Genomic DNA, 23,527 nt, shown 5'->3' with positions numbered 1-23,527 from the left:
AAGTGCACTTATCCACTCTCAAATCACTGGAGGCTTTGTGTGGTTTTTTACATTCTTTCTGACATTCTCCTTCATTTTTGTTTATCTAAACCAGCACCATGCCACAAAATTTCTTTCCCAGTTAACGGTTTCCAGCAGCAGCTGATTTCCAAACAGCTGAAGGATGAACGTTGTGGATAATATTGCTCTTTCCTGTAATACAGCTAACAGATTCCACAGCTAATGTAATTTTTGTAATAGATGAAGCCAGCATGGTGCATCTTGCTGAAGTTGTTTTCCATTAATCACTGTGTGAACAAAAACATTTGAACTTAAATCCAGGGTGGAATTTACTAATAGCTCTGTGAAGTTTCAGATTTTCCTGAAACTTCACAATCTTTCCATTTGCTTCCTTCAAGCATGCTACTCTTCCTATTAATATTTTCAATTCCCTCATGTAAGTTTCTTTTGTAGAATTTCCATAATTATGAGAGGTACTTACAGGCTATATTATTTGTGCAGTCTTTATATATCATTACTGTCAAGTGACAGGGAGTTTACAGATGCCCTAGGAAGTTTCTCCTCATTCATATCCCTTTTGTTGATGCTTCAGGCTTCATATATATCTTTACTTGACGAATTAGTCCAGTGTTTGTTTGTGTGGGGTTTTGTGGTTTTGTTTTGCTTTGTTTTCAAAACAAAGACCCTGTTTCCATCAGCCTTAGTCAAATTGAGCAGGATCTCCATGATTAAGGATGTTAGCGGGCCAGATGCCAATCTCTCTTTACCTGCATTTGATATGAAAAAGATGGGGTTACACATTCAAAGTATCACCCAACTCAGTGAATAGCCACAGTGTCCTCAAGGACCTCACTGGACAGGTTTCTATTCAGAGTAAATACAATTTGAGTCTTGACTATTTTTTTCCTTCAGGAAAATATTTAAACCACTGTGTCCTTTTAGTCATCAGTATGAACAGAAAGTAGGTCCCAGCCAAAAAAACAGCAAACCCAAGTTTCCTGACCATCTTCAGAGTCAGAATAAAAAAATTCATAACGATTGCTGTCAAGTACAAAAAACCTCAACCTTGGATTCAAATATGTCTATTAAAGCCAAAGTGTTTAAAAGTCTGGTATATGATATAATGCTGAAGCTGTCGATCAGCCACAGTGCAGAGATGTCACCACCAGTGCATTCAGGTGTATCTTTTAAAATGCCATGTACATCACTAATACATTTGCTTACTGTAGTCTGTAGGAGCTTCAGTAGTCCTTTCAGTTTCACACCAAAGAAGGAAAAAATACACTATATAGAGTAAGTTACACTACCTGTTTACTAATCACAACATGAAAAAAAAACCTCTTCTCATAGCAAGAGAACAACTCAAAAGCAACATGCAGGAAAGAATTATTGTTCCCACTTCCGTAGCAAATCAATTCAACAGCAAGGAAGGCAAGGTGATGTTTTTGTTTTGCACCGATGTGGCAAGTTCATTCCCCATTACTGTCAGTAAAGCACACTGACATGAGGCATTCATACAGGTAAACTCAGATGTTATGTTACATCAAACTTTGCAAAAGTAGATGTATATGAAATTATTTCAGTTTCACAAGAACAGCAATAAACTAGATTTCCAAAACCGCTGTTCTTTACATTGATTTTGTGCTTTCCTCCCTAAAACTCTAACATATACATAGCAGGACAAGCCATCCTCTTACATGGCGAGATTTCAGTTTCCAATACAGGAACAGTATTTGCAAGTCAAAACCTTTCAGAACAGGCTGCAGCAGTTTGAGATTTCAAGGAGAAGAGGTCTGATAGCACCACAGGTGAAAGCAAGATCACTTCTCCATCAATTTAGGATTCAATGTGAATTCTCTGCAGGACACTAGAGAATCTGAGAAAGCAACCATCAGCAATTCAGCAACATTGAGGCAGTGCAGTGTTTCCACAGAGTCCAGAGAAGAGTCTATTCAAGGCTCAAGGTCTACTAGAATTAATCTGAAATTAATCAAAGGGTGAAACGGAGAGGCCTTGTTTCCTCGGAGAAGAAACACGCCTGGCTGCTTGATTCTACCTGAGGCTGCTTGACCAGTTATTTGTAGTACATGGACTACGCTGCTGAAATGGATGTATCTTAGTCAAAAAGGCAATGTGCATTTTTCGAGACTACCTAAGAAAAAAATCCTCACCAGACACAGACAGCAGCACTTGCAAAGCAGTCTCTGAAGTTATCCCTCTCCACAAACATACTTAGCAGTACAACATACTTCACAGTGTCTTTAGGCAGTCTGGTATAATAATCATAAGTGAAAATGACATTTGATGAAAACTATTTTTACAGAATAAGTAGGAAAAACTGGCTGGAAAAAACATTAATTTCTTTTTTCAAAGGAAGTGATTGAGTTTTTTGCATGAAACAGGGAAAGCGTATCTGTATAAACCCCCCCAAATTATAGTAATCCAAGGTCAGCTCTGCAACAGTGTGAGATTCTGTTTAGACATTGTATTGCCATAAATTTCTCTGTTCATTTCTCATACAAGTTTGCACTGTTAAATATTTTTTTTCATGCTTCTGTAATATGTTTTAATTTGGCTAGGGTTTATTTCTAGCGATGGTTTCATGTCAGTTCATGACATCGGGTTATCAGATGTGTGAAACAGACAGCATACATGGAAACAAATGTTTTGTGATCATTCAGTCAGATATTTAAGATGAGGCTTTGCTTTGCTCCTGCTGATACAGAATCACAGCTTCACATCCAGGCTTAGTGGCAGACTAGAAATATGGAACCAAGCAGGCAGGACTGTTCATTATCAGCTGTGCAGGCCACGATTGTGCATAAATATTTTACCTGACCTTTCAGTACCCAAATCATTAGCTGGATACAGGTACTCCCCTCTGCTGCTTCTTAATTAGATGGCATTAATCAGGGACTGCAGCATGTGGGGCTGTATTTCTGCTGACAGGAGGAGAAGGAAAGTGCAGGTGAGTATCAAAAGGCCAGATGAAAAAGTGAAACTTCTCTATCACCCTCAGTAGCTGCTGCACAACAAGACAACGATTTACCCAATTTAGGACATTAATTTTTGCAGCCATAGATAAAAAAGAGCTTACTGCTGTTAACAGCTGAAATATTAACATGGATAACATCTTTCTCTTCTTTTAATTCACTTTGAGTCAGTCCCCAAGCGGCATGTTGGGACAAAGAAGAGGAAAATTAATGTAGCGCACAGCTGCATATGTACCTCACAGGCAGCCAGCCAGCTCACAAAAAGCCTTTTATCTGCATAGGCTGTTTGAAGACGACAAGTGCTGGTGGCCCAAAAGATTGCTACAGCAATGCCACTTGCAGCCCAGAATCAGGTTCTGGCTGTTAACACCGAATCAGATTGAGGTCGTACAGGGCATTGTGTTCTTGTGCCAGGTCCTCAGTTGCACAGCAAATTTACCAGCGTTAGCAAAGTGTTATGGACCTTCCCCAGGGGAAGATGTGGGTTTTATTTAACTATATGGAATGTGTGCATAATATTAGATTGTGAGCAAGATGCCACAGCCATTAAAAATCCATCTGGTGCATTGAATGCCTAAGGGTATGCTGATGACTCACTGAGACTTTGTTAAAACACAAGACATCTGCTTAAATACGTTTCCTGTCAGTCCTTTTGCATGGCTGGATATAATGGGCTAGAGATTCTCTCCTACTCCACCAGCCCTGGCACCAAAGGACTGGAAAACTGCTGTAAGCCATGGCATGGGATTCCCTTTTGAATGATGGGAGCTGCCGCTTGGCTCCAGGCAGTAAGAGGACCCTCTCTCTCTCACAGCCCTGATGGAGAGGGCACAGCTGAGGGAAGAAAGCATGGCAGGGAGCAGCTCTGCAGCACCCCAGCAGCCACAGTGGTTCATTCCCCCAGTGCTCCAGCCATGCTGAGGCCCAAACTGACTTCCCAGGGCTATAAACTACCATGAAGCCATTATTATTGCCTGCCCCGGCCTCCCAGGAGCTCAGTTCTCATTTTATGTCATCATACCTACCATTGTGATGCCAGTTTTATGCAGAGCAATTGTAGCAATGATTTCAATGACACTGTGATGTCACACTAAAATTATGAAAGAGATAATTTCCTATTAACAGCACCAAATTTTCTTCAACAAAAGAAAACTAGAATAAGAAACACTTTAAAAAACTCCAACCAAAACAGGTTGCAAAAGCTGTTGGTAAGATTTGGTTTTGAAAATGGAGCTCTCATGACACAACCTGACTTCAAAGAAAGCGTTTAGCATACAAGATACATAGATAGGCACCACTGCACAAATGTGATGAATAACAAAGCAAAGTCACTGGCTTGCCCTGAACAGCTCTACCTTAACACTGCATGCCATCTTATTTTTTTCCCCTTCTACTGAAGGGTCAGACCTAATTGTGTTGCTTTGAGAAGACAGCATTTCAGCTACAAATGAACACTCATAACTATTTCATGTTAAAAATAAACTTTAAAGTGAAGCACCAGATGCTGCCATGGAACATTCCTCAGAGCTTTCATGCGATGCTTGCATCTGTTCAGCTGGAAGAGTGACTGTTTAAAACAAAGTAATGGCTTTTAAGTGATGAGAAAAAAGGAGCAAAAAGGCAAAATACTGTGGAAGGCCCTGGAAAAAAGGAGTTAACAAAAGGTCTGTATTGGAATGATGGCACTCAGATATAAGTTTTGGATCGAAAATTAAGACACAAACAGAAACAGTTTAAAACTGTCAGAGATACAAATAATTATTTCCTGGTAAAGCAGCAAGAAGAGAACCAATTTTCACATGCATAAAAATGTAAAGTTTCTGAGGCAAAGATCTATCTCATCTTACAGTAACTTTTTTCCTCCTGCAAGCTTCTGAAACATTACAATTTTGCAGAAAAGTTAGCCTAACAGAAGCTGTAAATACATGCTGATATCCAGTGGAACACTAGGGAATAAGAAATCTGGTTTTATTTAGGTGCTTTCTTCAGTTGTTCTATTCCTTTCTACTGATTTACAGACAAACACATGTCAATGGGACCTCTGTTTCTGTTTTGTAATCTTCAGCTCATTGGCTTGTCATCTTAATAAGTACAAGTAGCTTTCAAAAAGTTAATGTCTAGAGTGACTATAGCACTTCTCATGTGCATTACATGCACATCTTCATGTGCATTACAAGTCATCTCAATTAACACTTTACCTGAGTTTCAGAACATTTTTATGGTATAGTACAGGTATTGAGGATTATGTCAATTTTCCAGAAGAGGAAAGTGAGCCAATAAAAATAGGTTAATCACTGCAGACCACAAGAAATACCAGTAAAAAGCAACATACCAGGGATTAAGCAACATGAATTCTTGTCTCTTTCTGTTTTTCAGACCAAGGCTGCATTTGGTTACTATATAATAGTTAAGCAACCAAAAAAAAAAAAAAAAAAAAAAAAAAAAAAAAAAAATCACAAGATGTTCAACTATTTAGTCATTGATGTATAAGATACACAGAACATCTATCACATACCCAACATGAGTTTCTCCATAAGGCAAAGAACAGGCCTGTATATCATCTTTATACAGATGATAATACTGTGTATTACCTCAGGTCTTACTGGCTCCAGTGGGTGATAAAGACACCTTCTACCCCCAAAGAATGCTCTTTTTGCCTTGTAAAACAATCCAAAGGCTTATGCTTGCCAGCAGAACAGCCCTGGCACACAACTGAAGGAGGCAATCACTACATTTCCCTAACACGAGTGGCAGAGCAATGGAAAATTTTGCAATTTTGAGAGTATGGTACTGTGAGTAAGATATCTTATTTCCTGCAATTGAAGTAGAACCACAGAAGTGGCATGTGTTCAGGAGGATAGAGATGGAAAGAATAAAGCCCAAACATGCTCCTGTTCTGTCCTTTTCATAATCAATCCTGCAATTTTACTTGCACTTCTCTTATGCATTAGCCAGACATGGCTTGCACCGAAACAATTTTGACTGCCTACAACTTTCATAATTAACTACCTCTGAAAAGCAGTCCCCAGTTCAGATTTTCTAAGACAGCAGCTCTCAATGAAGGTAATTAATTTTAAATTAAGGTTTAATTTAGTCTAGAGTCTAAATTACTGGGAGGTTTGTAAGCTTGCCAAGTATTGATCCTATTGACTTTTGCCTGGCAAAATCTGTTTGTATGTTCTTCGTCTTCCCTCAACATCAGCATCTGAAAACAAACAGCCAAGAATTTACTTTTTTATATGCTTTAACTGTTATGGTGTCTAACACTGGCAGCAGAGGAGAACTCGAGTTCTCAAGCCAGTAGGAAAAGATGTTCCGAGGGGTTTTATTTGGGGTGGGTGGTGTAGTGGTTTAGTTTTTCAATTTGAAACTGTATACACATACTATTTTTTTTTTTCCTTTAATTGTGAAGAAAACCTCACCTAGTGAAGATGATGGCTTTTACAAAGCTCATTATGGTATGGGCTACTGTTAACTACTCAGCAAGTAAGGAGAAAAATGCTAAAAGCATTTGACATTGTGTTCTGCTTCCACCAAATAAAAAGGCATCTGCATCCTCTCAAACACTTCACCATTGCCATTTCACCCTTAAAAATAAAAGCTCTTCATGTCAACTGCAAATAAGCAAAGCCTAAGAGAGACTACCGTACCTCTGGGTCTCAGGAAACTTTTTGGTGTATTTGTAACTAGTCACAAGTGCAAAGGAAAAAAACCACTCTTGTCTCTTCAATATACTCTTACGTAATTTGGCACAGGGCATAAGTAAATCAGCTGGTGAGCAGTGCCTGAACAAGACACTGAAACAGTAGCTTCAGTCTTATATAATATCTTCCAGCCTTCTCTTTATAATTTAATACCTAGTCACAACAAACGATAAATCTTTAATCGCACTATACAATTTGGGTAGGGCAGAGAAGGAGTTTATTTCATCAGAAGACTGTTGTGCCTGGAGCTTGAGAACAACTTCTCATATTGAGTTTTTATTGCCATTGTTCTGTTATTCATTGGCACATTACATGAGTATTCTAGTAAGCCAACATATACTTTGAGCAAAATCTCACTGTAGCAGTTGATCAGACTTCTGATCCACTCTCTCTTCAGGGTTGGATTTGTCATAAGTGTTAAACTAAAAATAAATGTAGAGGGCCAAATGCATGAGCTCTTTGTTTCAAGGTGACTGATGAATCAGGGATGAAGAGATGACACCCATGCTTCTCAAACCAACCGTGGAATACTTCAGTGGTGCTTCTTTTACCAACATTTTTCTTTTTGAACCAAATGTCTTGACACCAGTAATTGGCAAGAAATTTTGGATAACAATAGGAAATGTTTTATTCTTCTCCATACACATTAGAATTTATTTTTGTGAGGAAAGGAGACAATTCAGTCTTTTCTACTGTTAAAATTTTCACACTAACCTTTTCTTATAGCTAAAATAGGATCACCTTTTTGATAATGGGTACTGCCTAGAAGGAGACTCTTTACTGGAAGATTTGTTCAGAGTCTACCCATTAGATGACCACAGCATCCATTTTCCATAGATTCTTTCATACACTTGCAGGAGCTCTATGTACTAGAAGACTATTTCACCTCAAGGTAGGGATGAATTCATGTGCTGTGATTAAATGTCTGGTTCAGTCAGAAAGTCCTCATTTTTCTGACTCTACTGAAATAACAAGCAGGAGTCTTTAAGAAGTTTGCACAGAGATAAATGTACATATTCCTATTTTTCTAATATAACACCTCTTCTGACAGATATTCATTCATTTCTCCTAGATCCATCAGTATGCATTACAAAGAGAGGTTTAATCTATTAAGTGGTCTAAAAAAGACACCCTCTGAGTAAGAACAGTTTGTCTTTTTGCCAAGAAGTGCTCTCTACCTGAGAGGTGGCAGAAGTTTTGAAGTAATTTGTTACTGCACTCTGCCTTCGTATTCACTCCAAGTTAGAATATCTAACAGGAGCTATATCAAGATTGCTAATGCACAGCTCATTCTTTCCCTCACAATTTTATCACTAGATTTAAATACTAATCAACTAATAGGAACCAGCTAGGTGCAGATAAGAGTAGACCATTTTTGAGATGGGAATATCATTTGGAGTTTTTTCTTTTTTTTTTTTGCATTGTGCTAACATAGAAGCTGTTTTCACTGTGCAAACATTAGGAGACCTTTGGTGAACATACAGCTGGAGTAACTGTGAAACCTTCAACTTCAAAAATATTCTTCCCAGGCTTTTTTTCTTCCCACCCAATGCATCCCTGATTCCATGCTAGTCAGGTAGGTATTAAAATATGGTGCTTGGTGGAAAAAGAACTGCATCCTTATGAAAAAAGCTGGGAGCTACTGAAAAGCTAAGGCTGGAGGTGCATCACAGTTTGTCACTAGATCTCAGTCCTCAAGGCTCTGGGATTTTCTCAAAGGTATTTTTATCATGTTCACAACTGCTTTTTTACTTAGTTTATTCAGTGGACAAACAACTCACTGTCTAGGTTTAAGAGCAACTGACAATTCTGGGGGATTTCTTGTTGAAACAAAGGGCACCTCTCCATTTAACCGGCCCAACTGGTTTAAACAAACTCTTTGGCTCTTGTAGATACCACAAAAACTCTTTGTTTCTCACTTTTTTTTTCTTTCCCATTTTACTTCTTGCAGTTTGCACTTCTTTTCTTGAATGTAAATGATCCAATTACTAAACTTACCTTCTAAATTGGTAGACTTACATTTGTTACACATCCCCCCAATCATGTTTACAAAGGTGATATGAATTCTGATTAAAAAACCCGACTTTTTGCCAAAGTCCCTCTTCTTTCTAAGAACTGAAACGCCATCATTGCCTTTTTTTTTTTTTTTTGCAGTCTACTCTAGAGCCTCAGCTACCACGATTAAGAATTAAAGAAGTCAGCCTTTTGTTGCTTATAGACTGGTAGATGTTCAATAGCCTCTTTTTCTGGAAGCATTCCTCTTGATCCAAGAGAATTCAGTCAAGAGCCACACCATCGCCAGCACTAAAGGAAGTCCTCCAAGGATTGCCTCTATGGGGCAAATATCAGAGCACATGTGGGTGAGGTGAACTGGCAGCATCAGTGCAGGGTGGCAGAGCATCTCTGTCATCCCAGATGCAGTGGGCATCCACTGTTCATCAGTGGGAGCGAGGGGAGGAAGAGAAGAAAGGATTCAGCCACCCTGGGATACCCAGCTCTGCAAGCTGTTCAACATTTCCCACATTAAACTTTTCAGATAAATACTGTTTTTGCTGAAAATGTTGGAAAACTGTTGATTTTAAATGGAGTATAATGGAACCATCAAGAGAGTTACCTATAGGTGGTCAGTGGAAAGTCATTAAAATAACACCTTTAAGTCATGGAAAAGAATCAAACTTGTGGGCTCATATTTTAATACTTCGCAAAATTCTTTTTTTCTTCTTTAATCAATGAATTATGGTTATCATAGAAGCTTCAGTGAAGAGGAGAAAATAATCTATGCTTTTATTATTAAATCAAAGAACCCAGAATACTTTTGCTTCTCACCACAGTATAGCCTATAGTTTTAACTGTTACTTTTTAAAACTAGATTAAACAAAATCAAAACCAACCTAAAAAACCCAACAGACCTGTTTTCATTAAGAAAATGTTTTGTTAGATTTTTTTTTTTTCCTGGAGAATTGGAGCCAGGCTCTTCATCTACAGATTTATAGAAAAAGGAAAAATCATGAAAACATATAAGCAGCATGAGAAGTCAAGAACTCTGTTGAGATCTAAGGCAGTTTGAGGTCTAAGAACAGTTTTTGTTCAAAATAATTCAACCAAATGAGCTGCAGGTAAAAAATAAAATCAACTTCCAAAATCTTTGAAGAGAGAACATCCTTTCAACAAATACAGGGAATTGGAATTCAAATAATTAAAAAAAAAAAAGAAGTAGATGGTCTAAAGCAGTGTTTTAAGCAGAAAATTCACTGAAATCTGGACCAATCTGGATTACAAAACCATCTTTAATTATTTATTAATTTTTGTGAAAAGACTGCTCCCATGCTGGGAGTGTGAGTAGAATACACTGTTCATTTGGACTTTTTACTAAAAAGCCCCACTTGAATTAAAATATATTTGAATGTTTTTACAAGTAGAAGTTTCTGTCAGGAGTTTCATCAGTTGCTTTTGGGACTCCAGATAGTTCTGAAGTATAGGTAAGGAGCCCTCAAAAAACACTCTTTTTTGGAGCACTAGTAATGGAGAAAGAGATGAATCTCTCCCCAAAAAAGCTGCACTGCACCATAGTTTTTGGAATGAAGACACAGAGAGAAAGCTATCCAAACCCCAACTCCCTGTACAGGCTATGCAGATGTATTGTCCTCTCATAGCTCTTGTTGCACTGATGTCTATCAATCATATTAAAACTATATAAAACCACTACTCATCTAAGAACAGGTCTTTAGCTTCAGTAGAAGTAGATTTGCTTACCTGGGGAAAATGGCATTGATGTATCAAGATAATCTATTTATTAAACAGTGAATTTCAGAACTAAGTGGATAATTTAAAATAAGGATATGAAATAAGAACAAAAATATGCACGAGAGGGTCTTTTGGCAGATATTTTTTATGTGTTAAATATTTTTTAAACAAAAATCATGTATAACAACTATCCAGCAGAGAATTCAGGAACCATACTTAAAATGTAAGACATTGTAAAAATGCACACAACACATGTTGATTTTCCTATCAACCCTTTATTACTCTGTAAACGCTGCATTTCTGAAATCAAATATTGCTTTTTGTGAACTCTTTTCAATCTCTGCTTAAAAATGAAAAGTTCCCAATATATTCCTGCAAGTAATACTGGTTGCTTGGTGAATATTCCGATAAATATTTGTGTAAAGATGTGTTTGTCAGGCTATGGTTCCTGATGGAACCATCAGTGAATATTCAAGTAAATCATAAGGCTTAAGGAAGAAGCACCAACACATCCAAGTTCAGGTGTCCAAAGGCAGCACCTCCCTTATGTTTGGATACTCAGAGTAGTGTCTCTGTTTTCACATGTTAAAGTGCACTAGGTATGGGGCACTCCCTCCCCTCCAAGAAGAAAAGAAAACAAGAAAAAAAAAGAAAACAAAGGAAAAATACAAAACCCCAAAACCAAACCCCATAAGAAAAATACACCTACAAAATCCCAAACCAGAGAATTTCTTTTCTTGACCCTTGGTGGGAAGGTCCATCAGGGGTAGGGAAGACAGGGGCAGTGGCAAGGGATAGAGAAGTCACCACTTCCCCTGTCTGCCTGCAACACATGAGCTTGCTCAGGTCATTGAGCAACAGCAGCCACCACAGAGGACTTCTGGGAAGTTTTGAGATCCTATCTCACAACTGTGAAATGAGCTAGGCAATGCACCTTTTAGCTTTAATTGGAACACTACTAATTTGGCTGATAGCATAAATCTTGGACAGCTGTCAAAGGTAGTCTGGGTTTTCTATCCAGGAGGCACATTTGTTATTGTTAGTGCCTCACCTACATACATTACTATATTCCTTCTGAAGGTTTCTCGCCAAGAAAAAAAACAAACAAATATAAAGTGAGATGGCATAATCCACATAGAAGCATTTCCCTGCTTCTGTATGTATGACTGCTGGTTTACACAGAAAGAGCGAAAAGACCAGATGTCGGGAAAAAAAAGGTCAAGACACACTGAAATATTTGAGTCTTATCATGTCTATACAGTTTCATGCATGTTTTGTTTTTAGCTTTGCCTTCTATTCTGATCTGAATCACATCTTTCCTACTGCTATGCAAACACCCACCTCTCCAGGTTCTTCTAAATCCTCTCCATTACAGGCAAAAGTCCTTTTAGTCTGCAGACTGGGAGTTTGCCCACATTGTTAACTCTCAGTGTCATTGCTTAATGGCTATGGAGCTGTCAACATGAATTTTTTTTGACAACTCACACAGGTACACACTGGTCTTCCTAATTTCAATGGTGATATAATCTAATTTGTTGACAAGAATCGTCCATTCACATTTTCAGTGCGGATGTTTGCAGACAAATACCAGGCTGCCAACACCACTGCTCAGCACTGCTGGCATTCTGCAGGAGCCAGCAGGAAGGGGCAGAGCAGGCAGGGACCCAGGGGTGCCCCTGTCTGCAGTGGGGATCTTTGGTGCACTCAGCTCCCGACTGATAGAATCTGGAGTCCAATCTTACCACAGCTCTGAAGTTCTCCTCAAACATATATTAAGGTAACTAGACCATAGGGATACCCCAAAGCAGCTTTTTTTGTTTGCTTGTTTTTGTAGGATATTTGCCTTGGTGTCTGTTACAGGTCATTTTCTGTCTTTAATATGTTTTTTTCCAGGACTTGCTTCTGAATCTCTTCTCTGTTTCCTCTTGCACTTTGCAGCCAACATGAAGTGGTATCAGAGTTTACATACCTTTTGTCTTCTCTGCTTCTAACTCTAGATACCTGAAAACTAACTGGCAGCCAGCATGCTTTGACAAGGATACTGAAAACAAATCTCTGGTCTCTTCTAATCCAAGTCTTACATTCAAAAGAGAAAGTATATAAATGCATAATGCATAAATGCACAATAGATAGTGGACTTTTTAAACATCATTTGAGCAAGGGTGATAGAGAACATGGTGAAGACCTTCACATGTGTTTTACTCCCTCCGTTTTTTTCCTCTGCCTCTTGGATGGAGAGAAACAATAAAGAACCTGCCATTTTCTTCCCCCTTCTTCCCCAAGGACTCTGTGACTCTATGTTTGACAACATCACCTGACCAGAACTTGTCCTCCAAGCCAAGATTGATTAAACAGCATAAGTTAATCAAATGACAGACACCAGCAAGGACATAAAGTAGTATTTGTCCTACACACAATACCTTGCCCCAAGACTTACAAAAGTACAACAGCAAGTTACAGCATAGAGCAATTCATGACTGAAATTAGGAGATTCAGGACTGCTAATAAAGTTTGTTGACAAACACCAGCCCAATAAATTACCTACCCATCTGCCTGGACAGCACCCTTGTAAACTTAAAATGTGTTTTTCTGGGCTAAGGAAAAAAACTCTGCTTGCTTTTCCATGGCATATTTAATTTATTAGGTTAAAAAAAACCTAGAAAACATTAAAAACCTAATAATTCAAAACTAGGTTCATTTGACAGCCTGAAAGGCTATCTACATAAAAAGAGTTGTTTCATAGAAAAGGGGTAGTAAACACAGACAGTTGCAGGATGTCTTTCATACTGTGTCTTCTGTACACTTCTGTGTGTAGAAGTGATAGAGTAACTTCACTCATAACTAGCACAGGTATCTGGGTACCTGAAACTGTGAAACTGTTCTCATAGCATAGGACAACTCGAAGAGAAGCAGATCTAATCAGCCAAGATGAAGTACCAGGCTGTTGTTGGGTCTCAGGCTAGCTAGTTCACTGTGCTGTACACAGAGCACAGGCTTATGTTGCGAAATGTGCCCCAACACTGCTAGCCTGAGAAGCTCTAAAAAGAATCATAAGCCATTCCACCCTAAAACTCCCCAAAGACTATTTTGACTTTCCATAACACTCGGCATAAAGTTTTGGTCTCCATTTCCCCATGATTTTAATAATTGTCTCTTAGTCTTCCTGTCTGCAGAGATTTTAAGCAAACTGTCATGCTTATCAAAAATATTCCCCACCAAAACCAAAGAAAACCAAACTACATGTTTTTTAATCAATATGAACCAGTAAGCTTAAAGTTGAAGAGCAGCACAAATGGCGCCTCTTACTTTGTGGTGTAATCATCCTTACTACTACTTTTAAATGCTAACAGAAGTCCTTGGCACACTGTTGCCCTGAATGACTATCTGCTATTTGAATACTCCAGAAAATGCACTGCATGCCTTTTGGTCTCACAGTAACTTGAAGGCTCTTACTATGTAATAAGAGTACTCATTAAGAGACAGTGAAACTGTGAACTTTGTTAGAGATTCAGTTTTCAGAAAGCCATGAGGCTCCAGCACATCAGCATTTGATTCAGGTGTGGATGACAATAGCATCTGGACTTGCTGAATAATGAATTTCCAGACAGATGCAATTCAGCTAAAAACTCACAATTAGACCTCTGGGAGTGCTATGACAGCTGAGATGTGTAAATATATACTTACATAGAAAAGCATGGGGTTTTTATATACACACATGCACTGTTTCTTAAAAAGGGGCTAAGCCCACCAATAAATACTGTGTCACAGTTTCTTTCAGATGTGGGCAGCTGTTTCAGTGCTGTTATGCTGCATGTAACAAGGCAAATCACAAAGTAAAGGAAATTGTTATGATATAAAAACATTACCTATTTCAAACTGTCCTTTAAATTACAATTCTTTACTGAATTCCAGCTCTAGGTTTAAAGGGGCTGCATTACTAGCTAATGGAGTATTATAGTACTCTACTTACTAATTTAGCACTCCAAATCTCACCATAACCATTTACTCTGAAAGTTGGAACTTGAATAAGAATGGGCAGTCCTACATAATCTAATACACCATTTTCAGAAAATGCTGTACAAAAAGTTCAGGAGCAGCTGTTAGTGGATGCAATTGGCAAGTGTCCTGTTTCCAGGATGGTAAAAGCCTTTCCCTAAATGCATTTCAATCATTCTAGGAGAGCTTTTATTTTGATTTCCATAACAGTTTGTTCACCAGAAAGCCATATGGGCAGAAAATTATAGTGCCTTCATTACAGGGTTTTCCCAAGGACTGCTTCCAGAAATAATGCATAAAAGTGTTTTCAGAGGATGGGATGTATATATTATTTCAATCCAAGCCTGAGATTCCACAAGAATAAAAGTAAATAGTTCTAATTACTGTAAAAAGAAGTTACTAATAAATACCAAGATGCAAAGTTTCACCCTCAAATATTACTTGCTATTACCTGAAATTAAGATTGGCCTTGAAGACATGCACAGCACAGACAGCTTACACAAATTTGAACATTACCTTAGTTTTGAATCTAAATCTTAGGCTTTTAATTACCTGCAGATCATTCATCTGTACACACATACAATCTGTTCTAGTGTGACAATCAAGCCCAAAAATAGCAGAAAGGCTGGAACGAAGTGATGGTGACCAACCGTCAGCATTATGTCTTCCATTCAGTGAAGAGAGAAGCAACCATTTCTAATGTATTCAAGTGGCACAGGTGCCATTCCAGTTGAGAAACAAAACATGACAACAGAAGAAGAGAATTTATTCTAATAAATGTGATGGTGCACAAAGAGCTTCAAAGATGCAGGGCTTTTCTGTGAGCATCTAGAGTAGCACTGGAGGAGAGAGACTGTACTCCGGGCACACTTGCAAGGAAGTGGAATATCACGTTCTGCGAGACTGAACAATTTTCCCTTCATTATTTGGTTTTACTTTAAAAAAGAAAACCTAAATGAACAAATAGGTGCTTTGTTTATATGTCAGAATGAAAGAGATGTTAAAAACAATTTTTCTCCTATCAATCATTTATCTCCTGGCTTCTCTCACATATTCCAGAGTTGAGCTCATCCTTTTTTCGCAAGGGCTTCTGACAAAAAGCCTGGATCTGGTTGATCTCTTGGGCGAGATTCAGCCTGAGAAAAGGCATAGGAAGAATTCAGCCTTTAACCTTTGGCTTCCAGACTGCTATGAAGAACAAAGACTTCTTTTCACAGGACAACAAAGTGACCAACACTGCGCCATCACACTTCAGATTTCTGGAAGAGGTGAATTTACAAGTTTCATTTTATGAAAGAAGCTCATTTTCACAGCTTTTTGCTTGCTGTTATGTGCCATCAGGAATGAATGTTTGTATAAACTGGAGGGGTTGGGGAGGGAGGGCGGAGTTATCCTTACCAGTACTTCAGATACAACAACCAGAGTGGCAGATTTTTGTTTCCTCCCTTGCAGAGAAGGACCACAGAACTAAAGCAGCCACAACAAGCCCTTCCTCAGTACAAAGCTGCCTGCTGAGATATTCCCACACTTTCTCCTTTTTAGTTTTTGTCACCCTTTAGCTAGGGGTCAGCTTGGACCAAAGCCTATCACACTGGAAAAGACAGAACACATAAGGGTAAAATAACAGATTCTAATTTGACCCAGACCCCTTCCTACCAGGCAATCTTACCCTGAAGTAAAAAAAAACCCCAAAAACCAAGAAACAAAACCCAAGTATCGTAAAAATTTAGAGATGCAGCAGATGTCTCAGAAAAGATACTGAAGCCTTTTTCTTCTGAAGTCAATTGCTGAATTGATTCTTTCCCTTTGTTATTGTTGGTCTACCTATGCGAAATTGCCATATCATTAACCTGCAGTAACCCTTTTCCTTTATTTGCATAGCATCAAGAAGAGTCAGTTTTGTCGCCTTCTTTTGAGAGGTGCTAATTAAGATGCTGATGCTGAGGCTTTCTGGTGATGTAATTTGGTGACGCTCCAAAATCTCCCAGCTCTGCCATTCTTGTAAACATTGCAATTTAAAAAACTAAAGAAACAAACCACGCACACCCCAACCCAAAAATTTAAGAAATCAACAGTTGTCTTTAGAAAAACACAATACAAGAAAGCACCTTTCACTGAGGCGTCTTGTATATGTGGCTTGGACTGAGGTGTCCAAGTATATTCTGTAAAAGAAATTAATGAAGTTTAGTGAAACCAAGCCCAATCTCATAGGTAATAATACCTAAAGTGACAAACCTAACGACAAAACATATTAACTGCATTTTTTTTTTTCCCTGGAGACTGCTAAAATTCATTATGGCTCACTTTTGATTAAGTTTGAAGAAATTAAAGCATCTACTGAGTGGAACAAAAATATTCATCTGTCCCATATGCACAGGAATCATACCTGACTTTAGAGAGTACAGCTGCAAAATTAATCACTAGCAGAGCAGATGACATTTTTCAAGGCACAACTCATTTCACTCATTGTAGTTGCGATGAGCAACTGGGCTGTTCCCGTGCCAACTGACAGACAGGGTTTGCGACGCTTACCTGCCCCAATTTTTAGAGGCCCTCAAAAAGAATGGTAAAACAGACAGCAGGTACAGTCAGGCTACACTGTTTTAAGACCATCACCAGTCACTTTCACTGGCAGTAGAGAACATGCTGGTTGAACTAATGGCATTAGAGAAATTAAAATAATTCAGGAATCGTAGCATGTTGTGCCAAGAGGTCAGTAAGAGAACATTCTGCCATAAGGTATCATGAAAATGCCAACTACTCAAAGTATGTAGAAATAAAGCTGATTCTTGAATTCTTGAACTACCCTGAATTCCTGACAGACACCAGTAAATACTTCCAAATTTTGTCATTTGTCCAGCTGCCGGAGTAGAAGATGGGGAGGGGCTGTTTAATTTTATTCTTAATTGGCTATTTGGGAGGTCCTAATACAGTAACCAGAGAATATCAAAATGCCTGAAATTGGTATCACAGAAACATGGTGGGATGGCTCCTATGACTGGAAGGTCGGAATGGAAGGTTACAGGCTGTTTAGAAAAGACAGGCCAGGCAGACGGGGAGGGGATGTTGCTATCTATGTCAGTGATAGGCTAGAGAGTATGGAACTCTGTCTGGGGACAGGTGATGAGGTAACAGAGTGTTTGTGGGTCAGGATCAAAGGGAGAACAGCAACGGGGGACATTACGGTGGGGATCTGTTACAGGCCGCCTGATCAAGAGGACTCTGTGGATGAAGCGCTCTACAGACAGATAGAAGCAGCCTCACGCTCGCAGGCCCTGGTCCTCATGGGGGACTTCAACCATCCTGACATCTGTTGGAGGGACGGTACGGCCCGGCACAAGCAATCCAGGAGGTTCCTCGATTGTGTGGAAGACAACTTCCTCTTTCAAGCAGTAAGGAGCCGACGAGGAGAGGTGCCATGCTGGACCTTGTGCTCACCAACAGGGAGGGACTGGTTGGAAATGTGATGCTCCAGGGCAGCCTTGGCTCTAGTGATCACGAGATGGTTGAGTTTGAGATCCTCAGGACGGTGAGAAGAGCGTGCAGCAAGCTCACTGCCCTGGACTTCAAGAAAGCAGACTTTGGCCTCTTCAGGAACCTCCTTAGTAAGGTTTCATGGGATACAGTCCTAGAGGGCAGGGGGGCCCAAGACTGCTGGTCGGTATTCAAGGATCACCTGCTACGTGCTCAAGAGTGTTGCATCCCGACTAGAAGAAAGTGCAGCAGGAGGGCCAGGAGACCTCCATGGATGGACAAGGAGCTGCTGAGGAAACTTAGAGGGGAAAAAAGAAGCTTATAGAAGGTGGAAGCGAGGACAGGCGGCCTGGGAAGAATACAGGAGCATTGCCCGGGAAGCTAGGGACCAGGTTAGGAAAGCTAAGGCCCAGCTAGAATTAAGTTTGGCAAGAGATGTAAAAGACAACAGGAAAGGATTCTATAGATACGTAGCAAATAAAAGACAGACTAGGGACAATGTAGGCCCTCTCCAGAAGCTATCAGGAGAACTGGCTACCATGGATTTGGAGAAGGCTGAGGTTCTTAATGACTTCTTTGCCTCAGTCTTCAGTAGCAAATGCTCTGATCACACAACCCAAGTCTTGGAAAGCAAATGCAGGGACTGTGAGAACGAAGACCTTAGGCCCACTGTAGGAGAGGATCAGGTTCGAGACCATCTTAAGAACCTGAACGTGCACAAGTCCATGGGACCTGATGAAATCCATCCACGGGTCCTGAAGGAGCTGGCGAATGAAGTTGCTAAGCCACTGTCCATCATATTCGAAAAATCCTGGCAGTCAGGTGAAGTTCCCGATGACTGGAAGAAGGGTAATATAACCCCCATTTTCAAGAAGGGGAAGGTGGAAGACCCGGAGAACTACAGACCAGTCAGCCTCACCTCTGTGCCTGGCAAAATCTTGGAACGGTTTCTCCTGGAAAACATGCTAAGGCACATGAAAAACAACGAGGTGGTTGGTGACAGCCAACATGGCTTCACTAAGAGGAGATCCTGCCTGACCAATTTGGTGGCCTTCTATGATGGAGCCACGGAACTGATGGACAGCGGCAGAGCAGTTGACGTCATCTACCTGGACTTGTGCAAAGCGTTCGACACTGTCCCACACGACATCCTTGTCTCTAAATTGGAGAGACATCAATTTGATAGATGGACCACTCGGTGGATAAAAAACTGGCTCGATGGCTGCATGCAAAGAGTTGTGGTAAATGGCTCGATGTCCAGTTGGAAACCTGTAACGAGTGGTGTCCCTCAGGGATCGGTCCTGTTCAACATCTTTGTCAGCGACATGGACAGTGGGATTGAGTGCGCCCTCAGCAAGTTTGCCGACAACACCAAGCTGTGTGGTTCGGTTGATATGCTGGAGGGAAGGGATGCCATCCAGAGGGACCTTGACATGCTTGTGAGGTGGGCCAATGCCAACCTGATGAAGTTTAACCAAGCCAAGTGTAAGGTTCTACATCTGGGTCGGGGCAATCCCAGGCACTGCTACAGGCTGGGCAGAGAAGAGATTCAGAACAGCCCTGCAGAAAAGGACTTGGGGGTGTTGGTTGACGAGAAGCTTAACATGAGCCAGCAGTGTGCGCTTGCAGCCCAGAAAGCCAACCGCATCCTGGGCTGCATCAAAAGAAGCGTGACCAGCAGGTCAAAGGAGGTGATCCTGCCCCTCTACTCTGCTCTTGTGAGACCCCACTTGGAGTACTGTGTACAGTTCTGGTGTCCTCAACATAAAAAGGACATGGAGCTGTTGGAGCAAGTCCAGAGGAGGGCCACGAGGATGATAAGAGGGCTGGAGCACCTCCCGTATGAAGACAGGCTGAGAAAGTTGGGGCTGTTCAGCCTGGAGAAGAGAAGGCTGCTCATAGCAGCTGCTCATAGCAGCCTTCCAGTATCTGAAGGGGGTCTACAAGGATGCTGGGGAGGGACTCTTCCTTAGGGACTGTAGTGGTAGGACAAGGGGTAATGGGTTCAAACTTAAACAGGGGAAGTTTAGACTAGATATAAGGAAGAAGTTCTTTACAGTGAGGGTGGTGAAGCACTGGAATGGGTTGCCCAGGGAGGTTGTGAATGCTCCATCCCTGGCGGCGTTCAAGGCCAGGTTGGACAGAGCCTTGAACCACGTGGTTTAGGGCAAGGTGTCCCTGCCCATGGCAGGGGGGTTGGAACTAGATGATCTTAAGGTCCTTTCCAACCCTTACGATTCTATGATTCTATGAAATACATGGAAGGAATTTAGTGCCTGAGCTTATAGTGCTCACAAGAAGATTTGGTCAGTTTTTTATTTCTACCCCAGGTGAGATAGTATTTTTTTGATGGGGAATTCTTTTTCTAAGTATTTGTAATTCTGACCATGGTTATGACACAGTTTCTTAGGAGGCTCCAATCCAAAGCAAAGCCATCCCAAAAATACCCATCAGAGCAAATGCAAAAACAGATTCGACACTTATCTATGTCAATTGTAGTAGGATTTAAACCCATTCCTTCTGCATCTCTGTGAATACCCTAACAACTAGAAGTATCAGCTATTTTTTGGCAAAAGAAATGAAGCCAAGGAGCAGAAGCAGGCATGCTATTGGAGCAAAAAGTGTGACTTCACCTACATTCTAATAGCTCATGGTTTTAAGCATTGGATGGCATCATTTCAGTCATGATATGCTAGCAACTATGATGTGCTTTTGTTACTATTTTTGCAGATGAGTGACAGCTATAACATTATAAAGGGTATTGAGGAAAATCTCTTTCCCCAGATTTATTTTTCTTAGCAAGAAAAGGACTTATTTAATGGAAAATCAGTTCAAATCAATTGGGGTTGAACAAGATCCAAGGACTAAGACTTAAAAGCTCCCATTTGATAGAAAATCTTCAGTAGACAAAACCGGTATTATGCTGAGGGCAATGAGAAAATCACTGATAAAATTTCATTGACAAGACCACTGTTTGAGGCAAAGCTTACATAAGAAAGATCAACAATTGTCAAAACCCCCTAATCCTAAACAAAGACTTTCTGCCAACAGTTTCAGCTGTACAAATCAGAGATTTGCTTCAATAGTCATTCCTTAACCTCAGTTTATTTCTCTGTTGTGGAACGTGAATACTATCCCAAGCTGTGGAGGCAGTTTGCATGTACTCCTACATCCCAAATCCAAGCCCAAGGGAAACTTTAATTAGCTACTTCATGCACACACTCCTAAGGTAAAAAAAAAAAAAAATGTATCCAAGAAGACAGACCTAGAACATCAGCAAATCTGAGTTCCTACCACTGGACACTCAAAACCAAGTACCAAAACCCTGCGCAGCATGAGTGGCTCCTATTTTTTCACCTCCTCAATTAAGCTTTGCCCAGGTGTTCAGAGCCTAAACCATTAGATCCTTTATAGATGATAATCTCTCCTCAGAATTCACATTGCAAAAGAAAACAAAGTTGACTGTTTTCTGAAGCAGTTCTTCAAAGCACCTTAATCTTTTCCTGCTCCAAGCCATGAGGACGCAGGAGGATTTGGTATGTGGATCCTGTCAAAGCTATTCTTGGCATCAAAAATACTTTCACTTTATCTGCAACCTCTCCATAGTTTGGCTTACCTCCTTGCATCAGATCAAGTTTAAATTAGAGTTTCTTGCAGGCCAGCTTCTACGTGAAAAGCTGCCATAACAAAAGCTGACTTGCTATCTTAGGGCAAACAGCGAGTGTTAACTAGTGCTGGAAACAAATACCTGGGCCTGTGATGTCTGTTCTGACTCAAGGTCATCACCTGACTGCTTTATGTGTCACAGACCTAATGGAAACAGGATACAGGAACTGTAAACAGCAACTTCACGCTTGGGGTTGAATGGGAGAAAGTATGCAAACTCTTCTAGTGTTTATTGTTCTTTAGGCGGAAATGAAGAGGCCAGCCTTCCACAGTGTACGTGCATGTACAAAGCAGACATGCAGAGTGTTAGCCCCTGGGTAGGGGAAAGAATCTGTGCCCTATTGAAAAGGATGTGTGTTTATTTTCCCTTAGAACTAATTAACTGTAAAGTATAGAGGAAGCAGACAGAAGTAACTGTTAAGTAAGAACACAAAGTGCTTATGAGGGTAGAGTGGGCTCCTGGCACAACCCAAGAGGAGGCGGGATAGTACACCTCCACGTGGTTGTGCCTCACCAGTGGAACAATCCTGCATGAAGTTCACTGGATAAATGCCCATTTTTTTTGTATACCAAACAGAAATGTATCTATTCTGACTGTACTGGAAGCAGTATTTTCCCAAGCATGGTTCTCCAGCCAACTTGAATCTTTAGAAAAGAACAAAAGAAGATATTTTTGATTAGATAGGTTCATACTTTCTTCCAGCAAAATCTTTTTAAATAACTTTTAAATAACTTTTAAATAACATCAAAAAAGAAAAGCTTCGGAACAATCCAGTATTTCTAACACCCAACAGTCATGGTGTACTCCAGAGTGGTTCAGTGCAAAGCAGAGAACCAGGCTTTGGCTCGGTACAGAGCTTTGGGAATCCCACTGCACCAGTCAGCACAAAATCACCAAGTCTCTCAGCTAGTGATGCGGTGTGGTAGCTTAGGGAGAATATACCCAGCAAGCTCACATATCCAACCTCACCTCTCTCTGGTAACATATTTAATCTGCAAGTTCATTGCTGCTAGTTTTCTAGCTCAGAAGGCTTCACAACTCTTTATCCTGACATTGAAATAAGCTTCCCTGAAAGGCCTTACAGATTTGAAAGAAATGGACATAGGCTCTCCATTCTATTTAGGACTGGAGGGTAGAAGAGGTATCCTCTCAAGTGAGCATTTGGCATGCCTATCCCTTCTTTTCCTTGGTTAGGATAATCACAATACAAGATTAAATCCTTGCCTAACTTCCTGATGGGTCCTGTGATAACAACATACTCTTATTTCTCAAATGGTGACAAAAGCTCTGAGATAACTGGGTGCTGAAGCCTTACCATTCCCAAATCAGACACCTCCTTAGATCTGAGAGTTAACCTAGAAATGAAACAAAGACTGCAGCTGTGGCAACCTGAGTGCCAACACTTCTAGCCTTGCAGTATGTCAGTCGTTTCCCAAAAACGTAACTTACAGCAGCCAGGCATCAAATCTTACCAGAGGCCAAGTTCACCCCAGACATCGGTGGCTGCATGAAGTTTCCCATAGATAGCTCAACAGGAGCGCCTATGCTGTCTGACCACACAAGCTCATTCAGGCTGGCTTGGGCATCTTGTAACATGGTGCTGCACAGGCCATGTTCATACTGCTGCTAATGTCTGCTCGAAAGAACAAATACTTGCTTTAAATGGTGACAGAAAAGGAACAAAATAATATTGGGGTTCAGGTGTTTTTCAAGCTGCATATCCATTTGGTTCCACAGCACCATACCTCAGTCTCTTGTTTTTCAGATACAATACCTTTTGCTGTAAAATGCCAAAAGGTGATTGTAGGAGTTAAGTAACAACATTTACATATATAGATCACTATGATAAGCATGAGCTATTGCTTTGCCCACCACTGCACATTACCAGAAAACTCAGCTGTGTTAGGCATATGCAAAAGTTATTTAAAAAGATTTTGCTGGAAGAAAGT

Source organism: Strigops habroptila, chromosome 1, assembly GCF_004027225.2.
Source record: "Strigops habroptila isolate Jane chromosome 1, bStrHab1.2.pri, whole genome shotgun sequence".
In the NCBI taxonomy this organism is placed as follows: domain Eukaryota; kingdom Metazoa; phylum Chordata; class Aves; order Psittaciformes; family Psittacidae; genus Strigops; species Strigops habroptila.
Note: the sequence above shows the minus strand (reverse complement) of the source record.